Below are 8326 nucleotides of genomic sequence, written 5' to 3'. Positions count from 1 at the left end.
TGGCTCGGTGGACAGAGATTTCCAGACAACGAAGACGTCATTGCCTCTGTAAATGCTTATTTTGAGGAACTTCCGAAAACGCACTTTTCTGAAGGAGTAAAAAAACTTGAAAAGCGATTGACCAAGTGTATAAAGCTCCAAGGAGATTATGTTAAAAAATAAAAAAAAATGTACCCAAAAAAAATTGGTTTTATACTTCATTCTAAGGACTTATTGAACTATCCTCGTAACAGTCAGATGCGTCATCCAAGTAGAAAAAATTGATCGGCCTCTTCGCTTACTATTTTTTTCGTCCGCAGAAACTTTTCTAAAGAGAGCCTCAGATTGAACCAATTTTTCAGTGGATCGGCTTTATTGTCGGGTAATCTTGTCATTAAATCGTCATTGACCTGCAATTATACAGAAAAGATAACAAGATTAGTGAAAAATTGACAACAGCAGTTTGTTAACAGAATATGCCACTGCTAAAAACTATACACAAGCTCAACTGCTCCGTGTTCAGTAAAGCATGGAAATTCTTCGAGCTGCCAGACCAATGAACCACATTCTTTTAGTTTCTTAGAATTTTTGGTTCTAGCAGTGCATGTCCCTTTTCAAGCTTCACATGTATCTTCCGAATCCAAAACAGGCTTACGCAACAGTGCAAGCTGTGACTCAACATCAACTGAAACCCGAACCACAGGAAAATAGACTTTTTGATCACATAAGAAAAAACAAAAAACAAATAGTAGTTACCTACCAAATTCTGCTTCGGTTCCATCAACAGCAGTATTATCAGTTGAATCGTCCTTTTTCAGACATAATCGAGATCGTTGAAGCAGCCTTTGCACCTAGTCTACGCGAGTGATTAATTTTCCAGTAGCTTTCAAGTTTCCATTATTGTCTTTTTTGGGTGAATCGAAATACAATGTGTCCTTCCAACCAAATTCTCTACTAAGGTCCTCTGCGAGCGCCGCAAGAATTTTGTAGTCTACCTTAAACAGTAAACAATCTTCGCTGATATTGCCACTTTGGCGTATGTTCTGATCGATGGTAATCTAGCACATCATTGTCAATTTTTTGGCGACGTGAAGAAATTTTCCAACCCGGATATAATCGAAAAAATGTTGCACGAAATGCAATATACTTTCTCCAGCAAGAAAAGCACACTAATGCGTAAATCGACAGTGACAAATGCTCACTTTACGCTCTGTAGTGGTATAAAAATCACATTTTTCTATCAGGAGACGTAAATACATAATTTTGCCATCTTTGCGAAGAATTTTATACTTCCACGAACAAAAATTTGTTTGGGAAAGCTGGAAATTATTAAAACTATATTGTTAAAATGAAAGAAATAAAAGAATCGCAAGTAAGAATTATAAATACACTAAACCTCGCGAATTCAATGAGGCCGAAATCGCTGTCTTTTGTGGATTCAGACAAAAGAGGGGCACCCACCAGTCTTCATTCTAATTGACTTACTTTGCTTAAATGCTAATGATGGGTGGTTGGGTATTCGCGCGACGAAAAGTTACCATGTGTGGTGGATGGTGGAGGCATGACTATCTGTCCTTATATGCGAGGGGCTCAGTGTCTGAATCCGCGAGTATCTGAATTGGCGAGAGTCTGCATTCGCGAGATTTCAGTGTAGTAAATAAGTGGAATGTATATATGTGGGTGGTAACAGACGATGATTGAAAAGAAACATGGGTAAAAAGTGGGAAAAGCTTACGAAAAATATTCAAGAGGGTGCTGCAGAGGCCCTTTCTCGCTTCAAAACTATTTGCGCCTCCCCCTGTATAAGCAGATGTACAACATTTGTCTTAATCGGCTCGGGTATATTATCCCCATGCTTTTCGATTACAGCAAGCGCAAGCAGACTATAGAATTCTGATTTTAGGTACGAGCGAACATTTGCACGCTCGTAACTAAAAAGAGCTTGATGCAGACGGTCACTTTTCAGGTACTTTGTGCACATAGCGCCCGGTTGCATTATATGTGGCAACTGACAGGAGGACGACTTATTATATATGGTCGATGAACTAAGAATTTTGCTGCTCTAGTCCCCATCTCGAATTTTGCGGAATAACTACAGGTCGGCCTCTAAATAGGCGACTGGGGAGGAAGCGTTTTCGCGAGTTATACTTAATATGTTATGCGTATTTTAGAAATAAATAAAATTTTATATTTAAATGTCTTCATCTAATAAAACTTCTAACGATGACTTAAGAAGTTTGAAGGCATTGTTGCTTTATTCATTATACAACGTATTTTGGCTTAAAAAAATAGTCAAACAAAAGATCAGATTATGCCTCGACTGAGTCTTGTGGTGGGGGGAGCTCAGTTCGCGGAAACGCTTTCTCCCCAGTCGCCTCTTCAGAGGCCGACCTGTAGTACTGCTGAACCACTACTATTATCCAGGGTAGTACTTAACACCAATTCCTCCATTAAAAATGCTATAAAGAACTCACCGTTGTATACGGGAAAGGTGAAAATGATGATAAGGTGCTGTGTGCGGTGATCTGTGCTAAGGTACAACTGGAAAGGAAAAAAGATAGCAAATGGAATATGTTTTCATAGATTGATTTGTAATAAAACATCGAAAATGTAATTATTTAAACATGAAAAGCACAAATGAGTCATTAGTATTATTTTCATTATAATTGGCGTAATAAAAAAACACATAGACATCAATAATTTGCAACACTGCATACATTTACGGAAATGTGTGTAGAAACAATTTAAGGAGATGATGTGGCCGAGAAAGATGTAAGAAGGCTTAAGCTATATGTTTCAATAACTGACCATGTCCTAATTAGTGACCAACATTTTCATTCTCTGGTGTTAGTTGATATGTTTGAACTGGACATCTAAAATATCACCAAAAAATTGGAAAATACTTATATTTCAATATGAAATTGAATACATGAATTTCTTAATAAAATCATAATTCATTTGAAATTTTGGAATTTATTATTAAACGTGTCACATTGTTCAACATTTTTGAAATATTTATCGCCATTACAATTTTCTATAGTCTTCATTGTATGTAAAGGATTTTGTACATTTCAATTTCATCATAATTAAATGCAATTAACGTTCGTAACCACAAATGCGCAAGAATTCTCCGGCTTTATTATCATAATTAATTTTTTAACTGATTGGCTCATTACAAATTGACTGTAATATATTAAATTTACGTTTCCACTAATTGACTTATTAATTTCTTTACTTCATAGTTAATTCATCACTTTACTGCAGTTCCTGTTTAAAATATCTAGATTATTCCAATTTGAGTAATACTTAAGATTTATTCTCAAATTTTTCATCAGCATGTACTTTACCAAAAAAAAGACGAAAAACTAAAATCACAACAACAAAAAAGTAAATTATGATTGTAAATTAAATGTTAACCTTTGAAAATGTTTACTTATTAGCACAAATAATCATACTCATCATTTTGTTCACAAAATTGTATAAAACAGCAATTTCGTTAAATTTAAAATCACTTAATATATACATGACCACAATCATATGTATAAAATAATGTAAATTATATTTTCATTCTATGAATTTATTGATTTACTAATGACTAATTCATTAATTTGTAATGATGTTATTAATCCTTTTTGTAATTTGTCAATTTATTTATTTACATCGCAACGTATTTGTCGCTATCTCATATATTGTACATGACTTTGTAACAAAAGTAATAAAACTTATGAATTATTTCCCATTTTCATGTCATCCATAAAAACCAAAAAAAATAGGAAAACTCAAATTACAAGATATCAAAATGTATTCATCAGTGGATGTATTTTGTCAACCTTTTAAGAATATTTTATAACCATTTTATTAAAATTGCAATAAATATGCGATGACCTTTCTCTGCACTCTTTTACCTCTATATTGAAAAATTGGAATAGAAATTAAATATTGAAAATAAAGTGGGATGTTAATATTTGATTATTAATAATAAAAATACAATTAGGCGAAATCTGATCAAATTTTATTTATTCACTTATTTATTACTAATTCTCTGACGTAGAATAATTTGAGTGATTCCTTTCCTTCATTCTGTCATTCGTCCAATTGTACACTTTCTCAATCATTGTTTTGTTACAAAATATTCACATTAATATACCAATAAGATTAATACTTTCGAATTCATTTACATTTTTTGGTGGTACAGTTTAGCAAAAGAAGGAAAAAAGAGAAAATGATGAAAATATAAAATTCATATATCAATGTATGTAATTAGTTGGCTTTAGGTGGAATATTTTATTATAATTACTATTTACAGCATTTTTATTATATTATATTTAAAATAGTTTCAAAGGTATTTAAATTGTTGAAAAATACTGATAACAGCAAGATAAAAATAAAACAGAAGTGGCAAGAAGGTTTTTGCAACTTGTCCTGCTCGAAATGTAGTTATTTTAGAGTTTCAAATTGAAGCGTTTTGAGGTTAGGTTCTTACGTTATTCAATCAGCATACTGATGGTTCTAAGACGCAGTAAACTCTTTTTCAGCTCGCCCTGGGCACAAAAGTGTGATAGGTCACGTCTCGAACCCCTTTTCCAACTCGCCCTTTAAAAAAACACGTGCTAGCGACTGATCTCAGAAGAGTTATCGGTTAGCAATTAAAATGCCTTTAGGAGCCATTTTTAGCAGAAACCGCCAAAGTAAACAATTATTACAAACATACCTTGATATCGCGTTGTTCTTCTATATTTTTCTGGGCACTCACATGCTTAACAAAAAATAACTCGAAAATAAAACCGACATTTGTCTAAGCGACGAAAAAACATTCGAGTATAAGACGATCAGCTGATATCGTTCACTTCAGCGAACGGAACAGCTGCTGCAGAACCTATTACGGTGGCGCACAGTCACTGTTCCGGTCTCGCAGTAATATTTCCGTCTTCAACCGTAAGCGTCTCTGTCCAGCCACAACATGATTTTTCTGCAGAGCTCTTGCGGTCAACGCAGCAATGGTTACGGTGAAAACTGCACCCGCTCTGGTTTACTTCTCTCCTTGCACAGGAAAGATTATTGTGATTTTTTGCGTTAAGATGAAGCACTTCTTTCTACTACATGATCAATGCCAATAAAAATAAAACAAAGTTGTTTTGTTATGGACTTTAATATTTTGTAGGATTCTCAAAAAAAAAAGAAAAAAAAAACAGAGCTGCTGAAATCCAGAATAAAATCCTTCAAAAACAGAAATCTGTAAAACTTGGATTTACTGACGACACGAATTCCTGTGACAGAGATGATAAACCTTGTGTATTATCACAACAGATTCAATAAAAAAAATGTAAAAAGAACACACTGTCTTTCCAAAACATGCTTGATCTTTCACAAGAAGGTACTCTTAAACAAAACGTAAGAACAAAAGTTTCACTGAAACCGCGTCTGTCATCCAGTTAGAAGAAGAAAACAAATATCAATTCGGAAATTGCCGAAGAAAACTCTATTTATGAATCGTGAAATAAAGAGCAACAGGATTTAAATCATCAGAAATAAGATTTGAATCATGAAAAAAGCACGCTCCAAAGTGCACTTCAAAGAAAATCTCCAACGATTTTAGAAACCGAATCACTATCAAGTATAACAAGCGCGGATCATTTCAGAGTAAATCCTCTACAAAATCTGAACTCAAGTAATACAAGAGATTTATCCTCCAAGGTAAGAAGCGTCATTTTTATTTCAAGTATCCTAATAAATTATACAAATAATTATTGGAATTAATTGCATGATCAGTTATTGCAGATGTGTTTAACGATTTCTGCAAACTTTGTGTTTGCAGATTTTGCAAATTTCGGAAATCTCTTAAAATCTTCAAATATTCTGTTAAAATAATTTTTCGAAATAAAAAATCATTTGTAATTTCCCTAGGAATATTAAGAAAAAGTTTTTATTCCTTTGGAGCTTTTCAAAATTCCTAAAAAGCTTCTAAATATTTCGTTTGAAATCTGGAAAAACCGACACTTAGATTGAAAATAGGTTGTAGGCATTTTCACCGAAATTTTGGTATGAATAGTCGAATTTTGTCGATGCGCCCACTTCGTTTGAACTATTTCATATCATCTCAAGTTCAATTGTTATTTATAAATCAAAAGTTGGAATAATTTTTTTCTAATTTGCAGGATTTTATAGAAGTGTTAGGACAAATTTAATTAATTATCAAAGTTATTTAAAAGTTTTGAAAAATTTTCAAAAATAATTTTAAATTTGAAAAAAAATATAAAACAACTTCTAGATTTATTAAGATTTTGAAATAAACTTTTCGAGCTTTTAAAGTATGCTTAAAATATTAAAAATAAAAATAACTTTACTCGTAATTTAAGAACTTTTAAGTTGAAAAATTAAAATTATTAATGTTTCTAGCCTAAATTAACTTATGATTTAATTTTGAAATTTTTGAAAGTTCATTAATCGATTCTTTCATTTAGGTTATTGAAAATGTTAACGTAAATTTATATTTTTGGAACTTAATCTAAATTTTTGAACTCTATAATTTATCAATGCTAAAAATTCTTATTTTTGCAGTTTAAATTCATCAAACATGAAATTATTCAGTTGAAAAGTGTTAATACCTTCCAGTTTATACGTATAAATTATTGAGAATTTAAATACAAAATTTTTGAATTGAACAACATTTAAACTTCTATTTTAAAAGTTTAATATTCAAGAATTTCAGTTTGAATGCTTTAATTTGTTGTTTATTTTTTACTATTTTAAATCGAAAACTGTTTAGAATATTGTTCGATTTTAAAAATTTTATTGACCGGGAAAAATGTTTGCCAACCGGGGAAAAACCTGGAATTTTTTTCTTTAATTAAAACAGTTACCCCGATTTTATATTTTTTCGTTAACGATGGAAGATTTAGCAAAAGATGTATTTTTCACAGCAATTTTTTAGACTAGCAATCTTTTATCTTAACATTTTTTCGTATCTTGTTTTTTGAAAATTTAACTGGTTGAAAATGAATTTTTAAAAATTAAAATTGAACTAGATTCTAAAAAATTGATCTTTTTGTCTTCAAAACTCAAATATTTAATCAAATTTACAAAAAAAAAGCGTATTTTGTCCCCAAGATTTTCTGCGACTTCAAGTGTAGAACTTGATATAAGATGCTCAAAGAATGTTAAAGATTATCATATTATCTTATTAACGTATTTGATGGACAAATGTGATGCTTTAGGAATAATTATGGAAGGCACCAAATCAGTTATTAGATACTTCCGATATGTGATCATAATTTTTATTTGTGCCTTATTTAGATCATTATTAGAAATATAAGAATTGTGAGTTTAATTGCTATTACATCAACGCAATGACCTCATGTTTTGTGATTCTATAGTACTTAGCAAATTACAAGTTTCTCTATTTTAGTCTGCTCTGAAAGCACATAAGACGTTTCCCCGAAAACAAGAAATTTATGAACAGTATTCTTTAACCAGAATGATTACTAATTACACTGTAATTTACGTAATTTATAACACGATTTAAATTTTTACGCTTTCTACATTATAAGTGTTTTGCACTATTTAGATGAATAGTTGATTATAATATAACTCAGTAAAATCACTACAAAAATTATTGGCAAATCTGTTATTGATAGTTCCTTGATCAGGAGGAAATTATTTAACATTTTAAAAAAGTTCCAAATCAGCGCCATCTAGCGTTGGCCCCCGTCACTAAAAGTAAATAAACCTACAGATCTCTGACAGAAAATGTTTCTTAACTCTGCTTCCTCAAAATTCTCGTGAATATTAAATTTTTCTTAATTTCTTGTAAATTAACTTTACAAATTATGAAAAAGGTATGCATAAAAAGGTTTTTTATACGTAAAATATTCATTTAAATAATAGAAGTATACAATTTTTTGTAATTGAAAGAAGCGATATCAATTACTACAGTGAAGCGGTAATAGTTTATAATTGTAAAAATATGAATTTCATACTATATTTAAATATTTTTTTCATAACAAGATTAATACTGCAAATACTGTGCATATAATAAATTATTATGTGGAGAAATACTTGTTATTTTCATAAAAATTAAAATAAACCACATAAAGTGGATTTTACTTTATTTAGAATGTTTAAAATATATTTTTTCTAAGTTAAATAACAATATGAGAATTAAATAATTTCTTTATTGAAAATAAGCAGTGCATAAATATTGAAGGTTACTAATAATTGCCCATACGTAAAGTACTTAGAATTATTTAATCACAAAGGTTTGGAATGTACAATATTTTGATTTTTTGGTTACAGCTTTAAAAATGAAGAAACTCGATGCACTGAAAATTGAAAAACTTTTAAATTATGT

General features: G+C 30.7%; 1 protein-coding gene and 1 long non-coding RNA gene across 2 annotated transcripts in view; both read right to left on the bottom strand.

Annotated features, from left to right (window-relative positions):
* LOC117179929 overlaps nucleotides 1–8326 on the bottom strand; it is a 1200486-nt gene that overhangs the window by 83603 nt on the left and 1108557 nt on the right. The gene's annotated exons all lie outside the window — the stretch shown is intronic.
* LOC117179932 lies at nucleotides 586–2525 on the bottom strand. Its single transcript, XR_004467974.1, has 3 exons — nucleotides 2454–2525; nucleotides 740–970; nucleotides 586–664 (listed from the first exon to the last, which is right to left on the bottom strand). It is a non-coding gene; the product is annotated as an uncharacterized LOC117179932 (long non-coding RNA).

The sequence above is a fragment of the Belonocnema kinseyi genome, chromosome 9 (genome assembly GCF_010883055.1).
Source record: "Belonocnema kinseyi isolate 2016_QV_RU_SX_M_011 chromosome 9, B_treatae_v1, whole genome shotgun sequence".
Lineage (NCBI taxonomy): Eukaryota > Metazoa > Arthropoda > Insecta > Hymenoptera > Cynipidae > Belonocnema > Belonocnema kinseyi.
The sequence above is the reverse complement of the archived record's forward strand: the minus strand, read 5'-3'. Positions and strand labels throughout refer to the sequence as shown.